The sequence below is a fragment of the Magnolia sinica genome, chromosome 10, assembly GCF_029962835.1.
Source record: "Magnolia sinica isolate HGM2019 chromosome 10, MsV1, whole genome shotgun sequence".
Classification (NCBI taxonomy): domain Eukaryota; kingdom Viridiplantae; phylum Streptophyta; class Magnoliopsida; order Magnoliales; family Magnoliaceae; genus Magnolia; species Magnolia sinica.
In genome coordinates, this window is record NC_080582.1 from 5,287,878 (window position 1) to 5,310,668 (window position 22,791).

The 22,791-nt window shown below is 40.0% G+C and overlaps 1 non-coding gene across 1 annotated transcript; it reads right to left on the reverse strand.

The window, feature by feature from the left end:
• Positions 1-17,337: 17,337 nt before the first annotated feature.
• Positions 17,338-17,444, reverse strand: LOC131217894 (small nucleolar RNA R71). Its single transcript, XR_009157480.1, has one exon. It is a non-coding gene; the product is annotated as a small nucleolar RNA R71 (small nucleolar RNA).
• Positions 17,445-22,791: the final 5,347 nt, after the last annotated feature.

The following is a 22,791-nucleotide window of genomic DNA, read 5'->3' on the forward strand; positions in this document are numbered from 1 at the left end:
CCTTTTATTGAATACGCGTCGGAGCCCTGCCATGCACGTACACTTGTGTCAATACAGAACACGATGTGAGATCTTAGCTTTCCATTGGGTGGGCTACGCTGTTTCATTCCTTAAATGGTCCACAGCGTACACTGTGATGTGAACTGATAACTAAAACATTTTTTTTCATCCCCATTTATTTTCTATGCTGTGGCTCATCAGTGAAGTTTGGAATGGCCTAGTTTTAGGCATGAAGTTCTAAACAGTGTTCCCACCTGATGAAAGCTTACGTCCCACACATATTTTCCAAATTTACCCACGTGCCTGCATTACAATTCACATGCTTGTGGAATTAGCAAGCCTCTACATTTCTTTGTCGAGAGGGGATATTTCACATTTGTTGAAGATAAAGGTTTAGGGTGTGTTTGGTTTTACCAAATATTATAAAATTTCATGATATTTTGGTGCAGCTAAACACGCCCTTAAAAAAGACAGTTATGTACTTAACAGCTAACTTTCATTATCGTTAAGGTATTTTTCATTTCAATACCTTCTGTTAGATTTCCCTTCGGGTGATTAGATCATTTAGCTTAGATTTTTATAGATGACAAAAATTCCCTTATGTTTTATGCACTCTTGAAATTAAGAAACATCCAACGGTCCTACTTCAACAAACTAGGATACTTCACAAATCAAAGCATAGCTCATCCATGGAAGTAACCATCTGACCAATCGTGTGGACCAGTGAAGCATGGACCCACTTATCATAATAAGAAAAAACCCAAGTATATTACACAAAGTCTTGATTGTGGACCTTTTTGTGGTAGGGCCCGACCTTTTTGTAGGTAGGGCCCAACCTTTTTGTGGTGCCCACCTGAAATACTGATCTGTTCTTCTCTGTTCATACCTTCAATGGAAAAAAAAAAAAAAAAAAAAAAAAAAAAGAGCTTAAACAAAAATTAAAAAAAAAGTCTTGATTGTGGATCTTATAGTACCTCAGCTTTTGTTAAATGCTTATGGAGTAATTATATGGGAGCACATACACCTATGTCAAATCTTTTTTTATTTTTTTATTTATTTTTAAAGATAGTATATTCATGTAAGAGATCACTTTACAAAGGAATAACAAAAGGAGGTTGGACCTTCGCAGCAAAGGAGCGGAGGAAGCAGCCGAACTCAATGATATCTGTAGATCGAGAAATACTCTAATCGTTCCAAGCTCCAATCGGTAGAGAACTAGCTCACCTATGTCAAATTTGTTCTCCTGTCTTTGGTTCAACGATATCGACCAGCTCACCCTACGGTATCTGTTGAGTTTTGCATATACATACTTGAAGCAGAGAAGGATGAATCCTGGGAAACCTTTTCATTGCAATATGTTCAAGGACTGTGAAAGGTGATCAATAGAGAAACTTTTACGTCACAGGGCAGAGGAGAAGCTGAATGTTCCTTCGTAAGATAAAGGGTGAAATATGTGTCATTATTCCAAGATTTTAGATGGGATGCTTTTTTTTTTTGGTTTTATTTTTAAGATGGAACACACCACCTATAACTTTATTGATATGATAAACTGGCTATACAAGATTCGAGTGAGTATCATAAAATAATCGGCCCTCACACATAATGCTCCTTTGAACAGCACAAAGCAGAGAAAAGGAATAAACACATATTAAAGACACATAAAAGGCTCCCCAGCTACTCAAATAAGTAGAAGGCAAGCAGAGAGCCCAACAACAACAGCAGAAGACCTCCGCATCCACATCACAATGGCTTCAGAGAACAAAAACCATAGAGGCACAACAAAAAAAAAAAAAAAAAAAACCTTGCTTTTGAGCCTGTCGCAAAGACCATTCATGTTCATTCTTGTGAGTGTGATTAGGCAGATGAGGTCTAGAGATGCTGATCTTTTTTTCTGAGTACTACCATGAACGGAGCATTGCCACTATCATGAGGTTCGAGTGCAATGATGGGCCATAAGGGATGATGCTATTTTCCTTTGGGACCGGCAATTCAGGTCAGGTCGTGCTTTCGCATTCTTACTATCTCTTTAGCATTTTGATCACATCATATATGATATACTTCACACTGATTTTCTGTGCATTTTTCTGTTATTATTTGGAGACCTGATTGCTCGTGGTAATTATTATTATTATTATTATTATTTAATGCTATAGCATTCATACGGGGAAGTTTACAAATTTTCTTCAGGCGGGCAACACAAAAAGCCGATTCACTTATCCACAAAATAAACAAACTACTTCTCCCGGTCCATCTTGACTGCACCTAACCCCACCATGGCAAGGAACATGGAGCCTGGCTCGATACCAGGACCTCAAGTGTTGAAACGAGGTATATCTACTCAGTCTGCCAGTTGAGCTATGGGTCTGGGTGTGTTCTAATAAGCTAACCCCAAAAAAAAAAAGCATGAGGGGGAAGGTCCATTGAGTGGTAGACCCTACCTTGGACCTCACTCCCAATCTTGGCCAGACCGTCAGCCACGCCATTGGCCTCTCTTGGCATGAAGGAGAGCCTCAAAGTGGCCCTCTGGTTAAGGCAGGAAATAGTGGCCCATGTGTACCAGAGGGCCCATCCCAGGTCACCATCCTTACAGAGCAGGTCCACCAAGCTCTTAGAGTTGCTCTCCATGACAATGAGCGCATGACCATTTGCAATCGCCAGAGCTAGGCTGTCAGCCAAAGCCTTAGCTTCCGCAATTGGAACCCATGCCTTAACCCGAAGCGAATGCAAAAAGGAATTCCCCATTACTCCCCCTGCATATCCCCCACCGCCTGATTGTCCCCAATTGCCTCTGGCTGGTTTACCTGCACTAACTGTTGTACAATGTAGAGGGGCATGGCCCTTCTTTTGAAAAAAAAACCCGTTGTACAATGACATGTAAATTTTCATCTCATTGTCATCCCGATTCTTAAGATTTTCATTTCAAAAAAAAAAAAAGAAAAAAAAAGAGGGTTACACCATGTAAGCTACCTGGCCAAAATCAAGCTGTCCACTGCTTCAAATCCTACGGTCCAGTAGATGAAAGGACTAGCCCAACTTTCGGTATTGGACATCGAAATTTACATTATGGACTCACTGATGGATATGCTTCATCACAATGGTGGTCCCAAATTTTAAAAATCCAGATCCACAACCTAAAAGGTGCATTGATACACTGAAAAACAAGTGATACACGCAGGCCCACTTTGGATTTCTCATTTCCTAAAAACTATTTTAGACCAGTTATCTTGTGGACCACCGTGTACTTCAAATGTGTTATTTCTGTTAAGAAAACCTAACAGACATGCCATGTGTATGATTAGGTTCGCGAGGCCCATTTCATGCTCATATCTCTGTCATCCAATTGCCAGTGATCCTAACATTCAGTTCCGTTGATTGATGTGATGGCCCACCAACTGAGAAAATCTTACGCATAAAACTATTTGAAATTTTCTAATATTAACCATCTAATGATGAGCCACATCTTATGAGAGAGAGAGAGAGAGAGAGAGCGCCGGTGAACTGGTCATGCAATGTGATCCCATTGCAATTGTCTTGGAAACAAACACCTGTATGAACTGATATCCTCTTTCCTCCTTTTCAATTGTCTTGGAAACAAACACTAATATCAGCTATGGGCCATTGCATGGAATGGCCCGTATATGTATTTGTTCTCTTAGTATTACAAGCCATGGAGTATTATAATACCATATAATTCCTGGTGACTAACAGGTCAACGAGGCACCTCTCCATGAGGTCCCGAGTTCTTAGTTGGAGAGGGAGGAATCCGGGAAGGTTGTCTATCCCCCAAGGCACGACTACGCAATGCAGTCCCTGAAAACAAAAAAGCTTCAGTGAAAGAGATAAGATACAATGTATGCTAACTCCTCATGCCTCAATGAAATGCTCATTCAAATGGTTTTTAACTCTCGGGCGAGTTCATGCAACTTGTCTAAGTCGACTCGCGAGACCTTATCCAGTTCCACACCCCAAGTCCCAACAAGGTGAGTTGGGCCAATAGTGATGTTTCTGTTTTTCTGCTCTGTTTTTATGTTATCTGTTTAGCCAATATGATATGTGAGGCTCAATTAATTTTGTGTGTTGCCCACCCAAAAATCTAACTTGTACATCGTCTGTTCCTTCTTAACAAAGATATAAGGGCATGGCCCTTCTTTTGAAAATAAAATAGAAGGTGAGTTGGGCCGATTCACCCCAACTCAGTCAAGTCATGACTCAAGTCAAGATCAACTGAGTTAGTCCATGTTGCTAGCGACCCATTGGGAGCTTGTAAATAGAGGTAAAATGAATTAGGAGTAAATGGCTTACTCAATTGTATTTGAACGAGAGTAAATAAAATGCATTTAAAATCCAAAGATTATGTTTGGATAGGACTAAATGTGAGGAATTGGGATTTTTTAATATATTCATAGAAAAATATATGACATCTTAGACTAGCCTTGATATTTTAAATTAGTGTGGATGTGTGATATTTAATAAAATAATAATAAAAAACCCACTAAAATATACACTAGCAAAAATGAGACAATTTTGAACCTCGAGAGGGTCATAAATTTAGCCCACTCGAATATCTGTACTTTTCTATATATATATATATATATATGGAAAAGGTACTATGTGCTCGACCTCACGAGTCCGTCCCATGAGGTCGAGCTGTGTGGACCCCACCGTGATGCGTTTTGAACATCTACCCCATCAGTCAGATGCACCATTCCATCGTGGGCCTAGGTCTCAAAAATCAAGTCAATCCGTGACTTACGTGGGCCACACCACATACAGAAGTGGGGAGGGGCCGTGTACCATTAAAACATTCATAATCATTTTTTGAGCCTACCGAGACGTGGTTTGCAAATCCAGCCCATCGATTATGTGTGTCCCACTTGCATGAGGGTTCAGACCAAGTTTCAGCAGCATTCAAAACTCAGGTGGGCCTCACCAAGTGCTTTTATATGTTTTAATGTTGTCTTCACATGATTTTAGATGGTATGGCCCACCTAAGTTCCGTATACGGCTGATTTTTGGATATCCCATAATTTAGAGGGCACCCATCAAATACACGGTGTTGATGGTCGACAAGCATCACAGTGGGGCCCACACAGCTCAACCTCACGGTACCTTACCGCGAGGTCGAGCACATAGTACCTTTCCACATATATATATATATATATATAAGCCATTTACTCTCCATTCATAATTACCTTCTAACTCTATTTCTTATTTATCTAAATTTACGGGCTCCGAACAGGCCCCCAAATTTAGGGGCTCCCAAACAAGCCCATAATACTAAATTTATTATAAACTACACTAGATAACATAATTTGAACCGTTTGATTTGACTACTTGTATGTCACCACCAGCGCATGTTATATGGGACGCGGCTTGGGTGGATCCCTGGATCCACTCAGGTCGGTGGATGCGCATCGTAACGTATTTGTATTGTATTGCCACCTTTCATCTGTTTCTCCAGTTCATCTAGGACATAATCCAAAATCTGCAGAAGATCCATATCTCAGGTGAACCTCACAACAGGAAATAATGGTGATTGAATGCTCACCATTCAAAACTTCTTGAGATCCATTGGAATGTTTACTTTCCATCCAACCCATTGATAATGTCACAAAGACCTCAATGAAGGGACCACACAAATATCAGCTTTATCCAAAACTTTTATGGTCTACAAGATTTTTTAATGGTCAACCATCACTTGTTTCCTGTGGTGTGGCCCATCTAAGATTTGTCTCTACTGTATTTTTTGTATCATATGCTAAAACGAGCTAGAGAAATGGATGAACGGCATGGATATAAGAAAAATACGTCATGGTGGCCCCACAGTCAGGGATCAACCGACCTCGGGGATCCGGGGATCCATTGAAGCCGCCTCCTGTCTTTATGTAATGTCTAAATATCCAACTTTTCTTGTAAACAGAAGGGTCTTAGAGAAGAGAGAATTTTTGAGGCCCAGTAAATAAATGGCCCAGATCTGGGTCTAGAATTTCCTGCCCAACCAATAAGCAGGGTAGGCGCTATCCTAGTTTCAAGTTCAATGTAGTAGGTGGGCCTAGAGCTGCCCTAATAAGGCCATTTCAACCACTGAATTCTGGAACTTTGCATGTGGATTCTGTTTGAGCCTTCTTGGTGATGAGCTTCTCCGTCATCTGGACCATGCACATGGTCCTTGTCTATAGCTATTTGGAGCCGTTGATGTGGGGGATGCCAGATTGACTGCTCACAACCTAAGAATTATAGTGATCTGAAAATCTTAGCCGTTTGATTGGTGCATTCTACCCATTAAATGAACGTAGGTGAGCGAGGAATGATAGGGTCCTGATGTGCATAAGAATATGAATATATAGTCATGTTAAAAAAAAAAAAAAAAAAAACACTTGATGGGGTAGTTTGATGGAAAATTACCCAAAATGTTATTTAGGTGCCTCGTTGCATTTTCTGTGTCTATTTATCCTCAGGCAACCAATCAAAGGGTCAGAATAAACTATCCTTTTGGTACACTACTCATCAAATATGATTTCTTTCAGATCAAAAGTTTGGATCCATGAATCATGGTCCCTATAAGTACAAACTAGCATGAATTACACTATTTCACGTTTTAATGCACCAAGATCTTCTAGTTGATCACGTACGATGAGAAGAAAAACTAATCCAACGGCCAAGATATACTACAGCCCATCCTGTCCGAAAGATCAAAGAAGAGGATAGAAAGTGAGTACTTCACAGTGGGAAGATGTACACGTACCTTGGAGAGGAGTATGGAAGCATGTGCTCCTTGATTCTACCATAAGAGAGCATGATCCAAGCAATAGTACAAGGACTACAATGCAAATGCGCAGAGCCCTCTGAAATCGCTCCATTTTCTCTGCTTTAGTTTCTCTTTTTTGTTGCCTTCCCTTGAAACTCCGCTCTCATTTCTCACCATGCGTGCTTTCACATAAATAGAGATACATCTCCCGTATCCACCGACTTTTCTCCATCCAATAGGGTAGCGGATTAGGGGTTAACACGTTAGTTGGTATTGACTTTAACGTAGAGCCTACTTTAATGTATGTTTTGTATCTCTACATCTTCGCCGTCCATCATTTTTCCTTCGCATTTTAGTGCATGACCCAAATTAGAAGTTGATCCAAAACTCAAGGGACGAAGAGACTCAAGTGACTTCACCAAGTTCTGAAGGCCCCACTACGATGTATGTGTTGTATCCTCGTCGTCTATCTATTTGGAGAGATCATTTTAGGGAATTATACAAAGAACAATGAAGATCCAAAGCTGGAGTAGACCCTACCACAGAAAACAGTAGGGAGAGTGATGTCCACCGTTGAAACCTTCCTGAGGTCCACCATGATGTTTATTTGAGATCCAACATGTTCATAAGTTAAAAAATACATGAAATAAAGGAAAGCATAAATATTAATTAGCTTGATTGAAAACTTTTGTGGCCCTCAGAAGTTTTTAATGGTAAGCGTCACTCTCCCCACTTTTTTCTGTGGTGGGGTCCACTAGAGCTTTGGATCTGACTCATTCTTTACCTAATGCACTAAAATGATATCTGAAAATGGTTGGACGGTGTAGATACGAAACATACACGATGGTGGCCGCACAGAACACGGTGAACGTCACTTCAGTAGCAAGTCTCGCGTAGTGGTTGAGTAGCTAATCCGCGTCCAAACTCAAGTGAAACCCAACACTGGAAACCATGGTCATTGAATGGCCACCGTTAAAACCTTCTTTAACACAGGAAACAATGGTCATTGAATGGCCACCATTCAAAAACTTCTTTAGGCCCACCGTAACGTTTCTTTGCTATCTAACCTATTGATAAGGTCACGAGGACCTGGATGAGGAAAAACCAAAAATATTAGTTTGATCCAAAACTTTCGTACCTCCATGAAGTTTTTAATAGTGGGGATTCAATCCGTGATCTTTGGTCCACTTGGGATTTGGATCTGCTGCAGTTTTGGTACCATGACCTAAAATGAGCTGAAAAGATGTATGGACGGCGTGGATATACAACATATACATCAAGGTAGGCCCCACGGTCTGGGAAACACGAACTAACTTGTTTCCCGCATAACACCTAATCTGCTCCCATCCAATACAACTCGTTCCCATAAGATTGAGGGTGCTCTTTGCGTTATATATGCCACCAACATAGCACTGTTTTGGGAGATCCGACCAGTTCATCCAGTGTGGTATAATATAAACATTCCATGGTCCAAAAATCAAGCCAGATCACTAATCGAATACTTCACATGTGTAAGAAAAATCCCGAGGGTTAGAATACTAAGTTCAAGTTTATGAGGCCAACATACACGCGTGGCCCACGTGATGACTGATTTTGGGCCAAGATATGTTCGTGAGGAACTGTCACTAAATGGTCCCTCATTTCGAACGGCATAATAGTCCTAGTCTCTCCTCTCATGAATATTCATGACTTTTACATGGAATACAAGAGCCTTCCTCCGACTTTATGAACATCAGTGTTCTATTTTTCAAAAACGCGTGTGGAAGTCATGCCATGCACTCACATGTACACGGGTCAATTCGAAACACTTGAGGGCTTGGAATTTGCAATATGATGGTCTACGTTGTTTAGGACTTCTGACCTAAAATTTATGCATTTTCACTCCTCAAGTGGGCCATGATGCATGTACACAGTAAATGGATGGTTATAATTTTTTCTTTTTCAACATTATTATCTGCGGTGCTCTACATGCAACAGATGATGGTGCAACAAATGTACGGAATGTATGCCGCCGGTGCAGGCTACATGCAAATGGGAAGAGACATGGAGTGCACTGTTTGCATGAAATGAAAGACATGAAATTATACAAAATGCTCTCAATTGAAAGGCTAGTCATATCTCATTTTTCTTTCAAAATCAAAAGCTCATGCCCCTTTGTGGGACTAATCGCACCAAAGTCAGATCCCTCATCGCTGAGGATGGAAAAAAGCGAACGAAATGAAACTTCTCAACCGTTATTTTTGGGCCATTGATAAGAAGCTTATGATATTTGGATCTTGAAGATTTTCAAGGCAACTATCATCAGCTACATGCCCTTCGCATAAATAGTTGAGATCATCAATCCTTGATTGACCTTTGTTGGAGTGAGTGTGTAATATATCGGGTGGTCTTGCAGACTATCACTTTTTCTTTTCAGTAGTCTACATGACCACCCAATACAGGACACACTCACTCCATGCAACAACCTCAATTTTAAGGACCACGTTCTCATTGTATCCGGTAGGAATAAGTAGATCTATTTCGCCAAACCTAGCAAGGCATTTATTCTTCTCATAAGAGACGGGTTCCAAAGATTAGAAAGTTTGATACAATGCTCTATGTCCGTTACATCCGGGGGCATGCATCAACTATTCAAACTGATTATACCATAGGGTCCTTACTCTTGCTCGGGTGGTAGACTCTCAAGAGTTTCAACTCCCGGTCAAGGGTTCGAGGACACATAGGTGGTGAAATCCTACTATGGCATGAGTGTGTGAGGGTGTGTGAAAAAAAAACACTGATTATAGCATAAGTCTCATAGCCGATGGGTATAAAAAACAACTCTTAGACTCAAATACCACTATAAGAAAATCTACCTTTATTGGCGGCCAAAACAGACTATAAAGGTCCCAAAAACCACTGGCAAGGCCTTTACAGGAGGTCAAGCACGCGCCAGAAAAGGGGGCATCTCTAAATCATTTACCGATGCCCATCACCTTTCCTAGTGTTTTATTTTATTTAATTTATTTTTTATTATTTTTTTTAATCACCACTATAGCAGCGCTTTACTGTCGGTCAGGCGCGAGGAAAAAATTGACAAGCACTTGAAAAAAGTCCTGCAAGTAAAGGTATGCCGAACCACCCGCAAAGGTATACTAAACCATCAATAAAGGTAGGTCAAACTGCCACTAAAGGTCTACCAAAACACTATAATGATCTGCTGAAGTACAATATAGACCATTGATATAAAAATGAAATAAAAAATTAATGCATTTGGTTATTTATATTTAGTAAAAAAAATTGTTACACAACATAGTTAAAAATGAATATTAAAATAATATTTACAATAATGAGTTGAATGGTTCCAAATACATATAAAAAAAAATCCCTCTGTCCAGCTCTCATTCGTCCCTGCCAACAACCAGCTGCAAAACAAAATAGCAAAATGAAATTAATTATACCCAAATAACAAAAAAAATAAAAATAAAAATAAAAACAAACTATCTATCGATATTAAATGAACTAATGAAGATAATCATTTGTACATGTTCCAATCCATCTCACTTCTCAAATCTTAAGCTTTAAAATTTTCTATTTGAATGTGAGTAGAAACAAGATTATTTTAGAGAGAAATTTGATATTTTAATACTATAAGTGTTGGATGCTTTGACAACATTTGTATTTTATATTACTTTTATTGTAAGTATCTACGCTATGTTTTTTAGACTTAGATCAACTCGTTCTTTCTCAAGTCAAGTCACGACAGTGGGCCACATGCATAGATTAGGTACCAAATAGGAATTTTCTATTTGTAATAAATAGGAAACTCAATCTTATGATTCCAATATAGGTTTTCTCAAACACATCCTGATCTATTGCAATATGATACTCACCATTCAACTTTGAGGATGAAGACTCTAATAACTTGGTTGCTTCCTGAAATAGTTCCAACAATTATTATTATTATTTTTTGGTAAAATAGGTTGCATTATCTGTAAAGGAGAACACTTTACAACTGGACCAATGACAAAATGGTATGGGCCCGCCTATCGTAAAAGCAGAAAACATAAAAGAGGCGATGAATTAGGCAATCCTTAGATTGCCAAGGCATATTTAGACTCTAGATGGACTTTCCTAATTTGATATAAAGTTTTAAAATAAAATAAATAAATAAATAAAAAATAGTGCCATCTACGGAATCCAACAATAACCTGGAAAAATCGGGAAACTGAAGCTCAAGCGGCCTGAAAGTCAGCCAGAATGCAAGATCACTGGGTTTCCACCATCTGTTCAGCTTAAAACTTTATACATTGCTCGAGGACCAAAAACTAATCGTACATGTCAAATTTCAGCCATTGGATCCGTCTAGAAGTTGCCCAACGGACAGATCAGCCCATAAATCAGTGATTTGGGGCCCGCCTGGTATCTGAAAATGCGTCAATTTTGGTTTCAACTCCTTAAATGAGGTAGCAAAATAGATGGACGGAGCAGATTTCTCTCGAACATCACTATGGACCCCACGTGTGTATTGCATGTACATAGGGTACATGAGCACGAGAGGTACACTATACTGGGGATCCGGTCAAAACTCAGTTTAACTGAGTCTCCTTCTCAAAATAGGAAACCACGTTTCCTGTGGTGTGAAACAGAGCCTCGGTTGGACTCTTGTGGGCCACCACCATGCATCGAAGGTCCGATCTGGACCGTCTATTAGAATTCTATAGGTCCACTAGCCTTGACCTAGGTGGAAATTTTCTAGGAAGCAGTGTGTATCGGATTTCGACCGTCGAAACGTAGGACGGACGGCGGAGCAAACTATTCTGTGGGCCACACCGAATCCAATCTTAAAACAACCATTTCTTACTGGATTTTCGACTGGATTTCAATGGACGGAGTGGATGTCTTATACACCGAAAGGAGTGGGCCTCACCGACAGCTAGCGCAAGACGCACTGGCTCTGTTTCGCAGTCCAAAAAAACTGGACGCAACGTTGCGGCGGGTTATGCGTTCTTGGAGGCGATCAGACGGATGATCTGAACCGTCCATCATGTAGGTCTGCCAAAAAACTCCCAGAGGACGTTCTCCTTTTAGAAAGAAAGCAAGAAAAGTGGGGAGTAGAGGGCGCTGGCTCCTTGACTGCATAACAAGATTTACGCAGAGGAGTTGTTGCTGCGAAAGGAGTGCAGCTGGCTGTCTTTGGCGCACGGAGTTCCTTCGTGGACTTCACCTCTCCACGCTCCCAGTGGACCGACCTTGGTGGTCTTATAAAAGAAAGACTTGAGAGAGAGAGAAGGATCTCTCGGCTGGGGCAGGACCTGAAGGACGCAAGCATCATCTATATGGAAAGGTGGGCTGTTCAATCCCCAAGTATAGGGTTGTGATGTAGTAATAAACTCGGTAAGACCAAGGTCGAATCCCAAGGGACTGATACCTGTACGTTATCTGAAACCAAGTAGACTAAAACTAGACTAAGATGTTATCTAAACCAAATAGAATTTAAGGAATAATTGTGGAATAATTATCTAAAACTTAAGGAATTCAGAGGAAGAAAACTAGGGATTCAGAGGATCCACTTATAGAGATCAGGGAGATCTTATGCCTGTTCCAAAAATCATGGAAATTAAACTAAACTTCTTCTGTTATAATTTTAAAGAGATGAAAGGTATATGAATTAGAATGGATTCCATCATCAAACCATGCCCAGGAGACAGAGCAAACAACAGAATTAAACTAATTACCAACCAATCAACAATGCATGAAAGTTAGGAAGGATACCACCATCCGACCATGCCTAGGAGATTATGGTGAACAACATGGCTTCCTGACATCATAAACATCAAAAGGAGAAAGAAATACTCAAAACCATCGCAGATCTATTGTAATTTCAGTCACAACAAACCATTAAAAATAACTGAAAGTATTCCTTTTAATTTGAACAAAAATCAACATCAGTCCGTCTAAACAATAGGCACAAGCAAAGTTTCTCCCATCAAACTACAAGCTTCACCTCTTAGCCCTAGCTAAGAGGTTTAGCCCAACATGATTGGACTATATCTCATAGAAAAAATAATAAAGACAAACAAATAAAAAAAACTTTTAAAAATAACAATACTCTGTATCTTCTCTCTCTCTCTCTCCCTTCCAATCGTCCAAGCTTCCTTTCTTTTCAGCCACCCCCCCAAGCCTCAGCCGTGCTCTCTCCCTTATATGGTCTTCTCTGGTCCGCTGGGACGTGAAGACTTCATGCCGAAGTCTAAGTTGCTGCGTGGTGGGAGACGGACAACTGTTTACGCAGCAGAGTTCGCATGTGTAGCGAAAGCACAAAACATCTTGCGTTTGGAGTGTATTTATGGCGCGATATCAACCTATCTATCATTTCTAAAATCTTGGCTAGGTTATTGGCCTCCCGGTGGACACATTGGACGGTCTGGATCACTCAAAATATTAACGATCGTGACCCACTATTCTCCGCAAATTCCGGACTCGACTGGATGCGAAAAACAGGGCCTGCGCAAGAGGGGATCGCTGTCGAAGTTGGTGGGGCCCACTTTGATGTTGTTTTTGAGAAATCCATTTCGTCCACCGAATTTTTCATGAAAAATTGGTAGATCATAATCGGTTTTGGGTCAGGTTCGTGGTGACTCACGGAAGTTTTCTAGGCGCCGTCCAACCTGCAAGGAAACCTTCATGTACATGTAGCATCTGAGAAAATCAGGAAACAAATCAGGGTACGGTCAGTTTGACCTCCTGATTTCAATGAACGGAGCGGATCATCGAACTGAGGAGTGAGTGGGGCCCACTGCGGTCACCCGGCCAAACAGCGTCGGGCGCTGTTTCCTTTTTAAAAACGGACTTCGGGTCAGTCCTTTGTTTGACCGGACTCTCTGTCCGGTGCACCGCTCGTGCACATGTACCCTATGTACATGCAATGTACATATGGGACATATGGGTTCATCATGATGTTCGAGAGAAATCTGTGCCGTCCATCCATTTTTTCGCCTCAATTAAGGCGTTGAGTCCAAAATTGAAGCGTATCCAGAGATCAGGTGGGCTCCGAATCAAGGATTTAGTGGGCTAATTTGTCCGTTGGGCAACTTCTAGACGGATCCAATGGCTGAAATTTGACATGTACGATTAGTTTTTGGTCCTCGAGCAATGTATAGAGTTTTGAACTGAACGGATGGTGGGAACCCTACGATCTTGCATTCTGGACGTCTTTCGGGCTACTTGAGCATCAGTTTCTCGATTTTCTTGGATCCCTGGCATGCAAATCTGTCGATCTTGGTCTCATGGGGTCCGTCCCATGCTTTGGTGTCATTAGAGCGTTAAATTCATGCTTTAAGCACCCTTTTTCGGTCCATGCTCGTAAATACACTCTGCATCACAAACACGATTAAATCGGGCCATTAAACGGTATCATGCTTGTAAATCCATGCAATAACTGGGTCTGATATGCAATATTTGACCCACAATACAACCCCCAACCAGCATTTTGCTAGTCCCGAGCAAAATATGCGAAAATTACTTTCAGAACTAAAAGACAATTCCTGTAAACCCGAGTGACTTGTGAACAAATAGTCGAGATGTGAAAATTCTAAGATTCATGAATGTTGGGTATAATTCTCTCCTAGACTCAAGCACATGGTGACTTCATAATTAAGTTCAAAATATTAATCTGTCAATTAGAACAATTCTAACATTGAATTCCATGGATGTATAGTCTAATCTCGACTTATCAACATTAAGATTCACCCCTCTATTTAAGGATATCATTGTTAACCAATAAGAGAATTCACGATAACCTAAACTTGTCTCACACATTATCTTTTTCTTCTTTAAATTTTTAATTTTTTCATTAAAAGTAACGCCAAGAAGGCGAATCGAATCCTCACCTATAGGGAGCAAACCTATGGTAAAGACTGTACACCCAACTCTTTTTCAAACATCATCCGTGGGGAATCGAATCCTCACCTATAGGGAGCAAACCTATGGTAAAGACTGTTCGCCCAATCCATTCAATTTTCCTAAGTTGGTTCCTTTCATGTTTAGTGATTACCAAGTTAATCCTTCAATATCGAACTGAACCCTTAATGTGAAAGCGAGATGTGATATGTAAAATTATGATTCAATCAATGTTTAAAACTTCTAATCATGGATTAATAGTTCTAACTTAACTATGAAATCTAACAAATAGTTGAATCCAAGAGTCATAAATTCCAACATCACTTATCTTGTAATTCTAAATCCAAGATAGCCGTCAAAATCGCTTCGAATTTATACGAAATTCTAGAAGAAATTTTTTTAAAATTTTTCACAATTTCTGCTCAAGACTAAGAAAACACTGATTAGGGAACTTAATCTCCCTACCCCCAACCTAAAATCTACATTGTCCTCAATGTAAAAGAAATAAGCATGCAATGCACATGGGACAACGAAAATAAAGAGGAGTGATAGAAAGATAGCACCTGGACGAAAGAATCAAGAGGCTTTCCAAAAATATCTACGTAAGAGCAGGTCAACACAAGAGAGAAACCAACAGAAGTACAATAAAAATAATAAAAATAAAATCCTACCTACACCACTTTCGCAGGTGCTCTCGATTGCATTTAGCGTATGCAACAAGCCTTTAAACCCCTAGGTTGCCCGTAGTGGACGAGTTGTAGTCTCGTGAGGGTTTGCAGCAATGTTACCCACAAACATTTGAACTAACTAACTAAAATAAAATAAAATAAAAGGCTGGGTTGCCTCCCAAGAGTGCTAAGTTTACCGTCTATCCTAAAACAACATAAAGGAAACTATCCTAGTCCTAGGAAAACAGGAAACCTACCTATACCTCCATCAGACTAGGAGGTCAATTCTGGTAAATAGGATCAGTCAGAGGTATGGACATGCCCTCTGAATCGAATTTCTCGACAAATGGCTTTAAGGGATGTCCATTTACTTTAAACTCATTGCCATTGTCAAGATCTCTTATCTCAACAGCCCCATGAGGATACGCAGTAACCACAATGTAAGGGCCGATCTAACGAGATAGAAGCTTACTTGGAAAGAGATGTAATCGAGAATTATACAAAAGGACTTTCTGACCAGGTGTGAATGATTTCCGTAAAATACGTTGGTCATGAAACGCCTTCATTCTGTCTTTTTAAATTCTCGAGTTCTCGTACGCATCGTTCCGGATTTCTTCAAGTTCATTTAATTGAAGTTTACGTAGCGAGCCAGTGTTGTCCAGATTGAAATTCAGATTTTTGATCGCCCAGTACGCTTTATGTTCCAACTCCACAGGCAAGTGACAAGCTTTTCCATAGACAAGTCTAAAGGGAGACATTCCAATAGGGGTTTTAAAAGCAGTACGGTATGCCCATAAGACATCGGTCAATCGAATTGACCAATCCTTACGATCGTGGTTAATCATTTTCTCCAGGATATGTTTGATCTCCCTATTGGAAATCTCAACTTATGAATTATTATTAGAAACTAACCTGTTTTCCTGATTTTTGTAGGACCCTGTCATGAGTTTCTAAATTGGTAATTCCTTCCTAATTTTTTTACTTTTTCTACTTTTACAATTAGGGTTTAAATTTTAGAAACTTTCTTCTTTTTGTTTTTAGAAACTAGGTTAGTATTTCCCTTTTTAGAAATTCTTTCTAATTGTCAGAAACTAACTCATCTTTCCTTTATTTCATTTTTAGAAATTTTCTATTTATAGACCTTTTGTTTAAAAACTAACTTTCCTATTTTATAGGCCTTTAAGATAGGAATTTCTAATTCGGTAAGTTCTTTCTCTACTTTCCATTTTCAGTTCTCTTTTAGTAATTTACTTTCTAGATTAGGACCTTCTTCTTTTAGAAACTAGTTTACTTCTATCTTTCTTTTTAAGGATTTTCTAGATTAGGACCTTCTTCTTTTAGAAACTAACTTGTTTGTTTTCTTTTGCAGGTCTTTAACTTAGGGACCTCAATTTGGTAATTTCTTTCCAACTCTCTCTTTCTTTCTAAATTTTCTTTTCTTAGGATTAGGTTTCAAATTTGATTGAGGGCTGCGAGTGTTTCATACCCAAGTGGGCCCGTGACAACACTCGACATCTCTTGACTGAAGGAGGATTGGTTGAGGGGTTGACTATCCATCGCAGGACTAGACACCACTCGAAATCCCCTGAGTTAATTGAAGTTATGGCTGAAGACCAACCTCCTCTACTTCCACCCAGGGTGGAGGATACCCAAGATGAGAATGAGGTGCATCAGGCACCCCCGCCTCGTACTTTACGAGATTATCTACAACCGGCGGGAGTGAGTACGCCCTCATGCATGATTTTTCCTAAAAACATAGGACAAATGGACATCAAGCCAGGAGTTATCCAACTCCTTCCCAAATTCCATGGACTTGAATCAGAAAGCCCATATTTACATTTAAAAGAGTTCGATGAGATTATAGCTACATTATATTTTCCTAATGTATCTGAGGATACAATCAGGCTGAAACTCTTTCCTTTTTCCTTAAAAGAGAAAGCTAAGACGTGGTTACATTCACTGCGTCCTAGATCCATTGGCACATGGAACGACATGCAGAGGGAATTCATAAAAAAATTCTTCCCACATCATAAAATGATTACCCTCAAAAAAGCAATCATGAACTTTGCCCAAAAGGAAGATAAAACATTCTTCCAATGTTGGGAAAGGTTCAAAGATTTGGTCAGTTCATACCCACAACACGGATTTGAAACGTGGCGCATTACAAATTTTTTCTATGATGGACTGACATCTTCCATGCGCCAAATGGTCGAGACAATGTGTAATGGAGAATTCATTAATAAAAATGTTGATGAGGTATGGGATTACCTCAATAGTCTTGCTGAAAAAACACAATCATAGGACTATTACCCAAAGTCGAACACCACGTCTAGGCTGACTCAACTAAAGGAGAAAGGTGGATTATATCTGTTAAAAGAAGAGGATGATCTCAAGTGTAAAGTAACTACGCTCATAAGGAAAGTTGAGGCCATGGAAGGAAAGAAGGATAAGGTTAATGAAATTGTTTGCGGCATTTGTGATTGCAATATTCAAACAACTGAAAATTGTCCTACAATACCCACCTTTCGAGGAGTGTTGAATGAACAAGCTAATGTCGTAAACAACTATCAAAGACCTTTTACTGGACCTAACTCCAATACGTACAATCCTGGTTGGAAAAATCATCCAAACTTTAGTTGGAGGAATGGACAAATGGCTACCCCTCAAGGTTTCTTCAATCAAAATCCAAATCAAGTGAAACCTCAAGAGGAACCGGTTCAAAATTCCATACAAGAGCTGGCTCAGGCAATGCGGGGATTTACAGATTTTATGCAAAAGATAGATTCTCGTATAACAGTTATAGAAAAGGGGATGCTTCTTGCACAACCTCTCTCCAATCCTAAACCACAGTACGAGATTAGTGATCCCAGCTCTTCAAATCAGATGGGCATGCTAAATCCATCACCACTCTTAGGAGTGGAAAGATCATTGATAAAACTCTTCTGGTTAGGCTCGAAAAGCCTCAAGAACCAGAAGAGGATAACAATGATGGATCTAATGATGCCCCACAAAAATTAGAACCGGAACTTATAGATAAGCCAGTTGCTCCATTCCCCCAACGGTTGGTTGCACCAAAATGTCTTTCTAACTCTCAGGATATTCTGGAGGTGTTGAAACAAGTGAAAGTTAACATTCCTCTACTTGATGTCGTGAAACAGATTCCTTCATATGCCAAATTTCTGAAAGACTTATGCACGACCAAAAGATGACAAATTATTCAAAAGAAAATCTTCTTGACTGAGAAAGTGAGTGTCATCCTGAAGCAAGACGTGTCGCAGAAATTCAAGGATCCCGGTAGCCCAACCATATCATGTGTAATCGGGAACCATCGAATTGATCACGCACTTCTTGACTTAGGAGCGAGCGTAAATCTGATTCCCTACTCGGTATACAAACAGTTAGATTTGGGTGAGATAAAACCCACCCTGACCACACTACAACTTGCTGATCGCTCTGTTCGTGTACCAAGAGGGATAATTGAGGATGTGTTAGTCCAGGTCGATAGATTTTACTACCCTGTAGATTTTATCATCCTGGACACCGAACCCATCAATAACATGAGCACTCAGATTCCCGTCATTCTTGGTCGCCCATTCCTTGCCACGTCAAATGCAATTATCAATTGCAGGAATGGTGTCATGACTATGTCTTTTGGAAATTTGACATTGGAGTCAAACATCTTTTTCAATAACGGTAGCAACTTAGAGGATGATGACGATTTCTACGACATTAACATGATTGACTCTTTCGTGGAAGATACGACACCTCTGACCTTATCCTCCGACCATCTAGAGACGTGCCTGGCCCACTCCCATGATTTTGATGATGACATGATTAGGGAGACGTGTGCCTTGCTTGATACTGCACCGGTACTTGAAGTTAACCGGTGGAGGCCACAATTTGAAGAATTGCCACAAACCGATGTAGTGCCTCTACCGTCTAACCTCAAGCCGCCGAAGCTTGACCTAAAACCTTTGCCCTCTGATTTGAAATATGCCTATTTAGGTCAAGATGAGACATACCCGGTGGTGAACTCTGCCATCTGGAGAAAGAACAGAGAGTATGCTTATATCTACTCTCATTGAGCATAAAAGAGCCTGTGATGGACGATAGCGTAACTCAATGGTATTGATCTCTTGATTTGTTCTCATCAAATATATCTTGTGGATAATGCAAAAATCACTCAGTAACCACAACGTAGACTAAATCCAAACATGAAAGAAGTGGTTAAGGCCGAGGTTCTTAAACTATTGGACGTGGGCATCATATACCCTATATCCGATAGTCAATGGGTGAGTCCAACTCAAGTGGTCCCTAAGAAGTCCTAATCACCATCGTAGCCAATGCTAATAATGAACTCGGGCCAACTAGAGTCACTACTAGTTGGAGAATGTGCATTGACTACGGGAAGTTGAATACGTCACGAGGAAAGACCACTTTCCTTTACCATTCATTGATCGAGATCCTGGAAAGGTTAGCTGGTCATTCCTCTTCTTGTTTCCTTGACGGGTATTCGCGCTACAACCAGATAGAGATAGCCCCCGAAGACCAGGAAAAGACCACATTTACATGTTCCTACGACACATTTGCCTACCGAAGGATGCCATTCGGACTATGTAATGCCCCCTCCACTTTCAGTGATGTATGCTTAGTATCTTTTACGATATGGTAGGGCAATATCTAGAGGTCTTCATGGACGATTTCTCAGTTTTCGGTCATCTTTCAGAAGTGCTTGGAAAGTCTTAAATGTGTGCTGTTGAAAAGATGTGAAGAAAAGAACTTGGTACTTAATTGGGAGAAGTGTCATTTAATGGTTCAAGGGAATTGTCCTTGGGCATATCATCTCATCCAAGGGAATCGAGGTAGATAAGACAAAAATCGATCTTATCTCTAACCTACCTCCACCCAAGAACATTAGAGACGTGCGATCCTTCTTAGGACACGCAGATTTTACAGCGATTCATAAAGAATTTTAGTCTCCTCTCTTGTCCTTTATGTAATCTTCTTCAAAAGGATGCTCCGTCCGAGTGGATCGAGCAATGCTAGGAAGCTTTCACCAAGCTTAAGGGCACGTTAACCACTACACCTATCATGCAGCCACCCGACTGGAGCCTTCCTTTTAAGCTTATGTGTAACGCTTCTGATTATGCTCTTGGAGCGGTTTTAGGCTAGAGAAAAGATAAGAGACCTAACGTCATCCATTACGCGAGTATGACTTTAAATCCGGTCCAAGTGAACTACTCAACTACGGAAAAGGAACTCTTAGCTGTAGTGTTCACCTTGGACAAATTTAGGTCATACCTGATCGGATCCAAGATCATTATCTATACAGATCATGCGGCACTGAAGTATCTTCTTTCTAAGAATGATTCTAAGCCCCGCCTGATCGATCGATCCTTCTACTCCAAGAATTTGATTTGAAAATTAAAGATAAAAAGGGAGTAGAAAACGTTGTAGCCGATCACCTTTCTCTCCTTAATACCTTTGATTCTCTTGAGATGACCCATATCAACGACATGTTCTCTGATGAACAACTGTTCAGAGTCTCCCATTCACCTTGGTTCGCTGATATTGTTAATTATCTTGCTACAGGTGCTATACCGACACAGTGGACTGCGTAAGATAAGAAGAAATTCTTCACCGAGGTGCGTAACTTTTTCTGGGATGATCCTTATTTATTTAAATATTGCCCAGACCAAATCCTACGGAGATGTGTACCAGACGATGAGCATCAGAGCGTCATCTCCTTCTGTCACTCACAGGCCTGTGGTGGTCACTTTTCTGCTAAAAAGACCACAGCCAAGATTCTGCAGTGTGGCTTTTACTGGCCCACTATGTTTAGGGACACTCATGAGTTTTGCAAAGCTTGTGAGCGTTGTCAGAAATTGGGAGCATTGTCCCGTCGAAATATGATGCCTTTGAATCCCATCCTTATCATTGAAGCATTTGATTGCTGGGGCATCGATTTCATGGGACCATTCCCCCAATCATTTGGAAATCTGTATATTTTGCTCGCCGTGGATTATGTCACTAAATAGGTTGAAGCGATTCCGTGTCGAACTAATAACCATCGCACGGTCATTAAATTCCTAAAAGAAAATATCCTTTCTTGATTCGGAATGCCTCGAGCCATCATTAGTGATGGGGGCTCACACTTTTGTAATAAACCATTTGAGAGCTTAATGAAGAAATACGATATCTCTCATAAGGTGAGCACCCCGTACCACCCACAGACAAGTGGGCAAGCCGAGATTTCTAATAGGAAAATTAAACACATTTTGGAGAAAACGGTTAACCCTGATCATAAGGATTGGTCAATCCGATTGACCGATGCCTTATGGGCATACTGTACTGCCTTTAAAACCCCTATTGGAATGTCTCCCTTTAGACTTGTCTATGGGAAAGCTTGTCACTTACCTGTGGAGCTGGAACATAAAGCGTACTGGGCGATCAAAAATCTTAATTTCAATCTGGACAACGCTGGCTCGCTACGCAAACTTCAATTGAATGAACTTGAGGAAATCCGGAATGATGCGTACGATAATTCGAGAATTTACAAGGACAAGATGAAAGCATTTCAGGGCAACCTAGGGGTTTAAAGGCTTGTTGCATACACTAAATGCAATTGAAAGCACCTGCGAAAGTGGTATAGGTAGGATTTTATTTTTGTTATTTTACTTATGTTAGTTTTCTCTTGTGCTGACCCGCTCTTACGTAGATATTTTTGGAAAGCTTCTTGATTCTTTCATCCAAATACTATCTTTCCATCACTCTTATAGTTTCGTTGTCCCATGTGCACTGTATGCTTATTTCTTTTACATTGAGGACAATGTAGATTTTAAGTTGGGGGTGAGAGATTAGGTTTCCTAATCAGCATTTTCTTGGTCTTGAGCAAAAATTGTGAAAATTGTGAAAATTTTTTAATTTTCCTGGATTTTTTTATGAACTCGAAGGGATTTTGATGGCCATCTAGGGCACTTGGAATTTCAAGATACGTGATGTTGGTAATTTAAGACGCTTGGATTCAGTATCTGTTGGATTTCATAGTTAAGTTTGAATTGTTAATCCAGAATTAGAAGTTGTAAACATTGATTGAGTTATGATCTCACATGTCACATCTCGCTTTCACATTAAGGTTTCAGTTTGATATTGAAGGATTTACTTGGTACTCACTAAGCATGAAAGGAACCGGCCTAAGAAAATTGAAAGGATTGGGTGAATAATCTTCACCATAGGTTTGCTCCCTATAGGTGAAGGTTCAATTTCCCAAAGTAGCCGTCGGAAAGGGGTGGGCAATGGTCTTCATCATAGGTTTGCTCCCTATAGGTGAAGATTTGATTCCTCCCCTTGGCGGTATTTTAATGAATATATATATATATATATATATATATATATATATATATATATATATATATATATATATATATATATATATATATCAAAGGTCGATTAATGAAAAGATGATCCGTGAGGAAAGTTTTGGTTATTATGAAT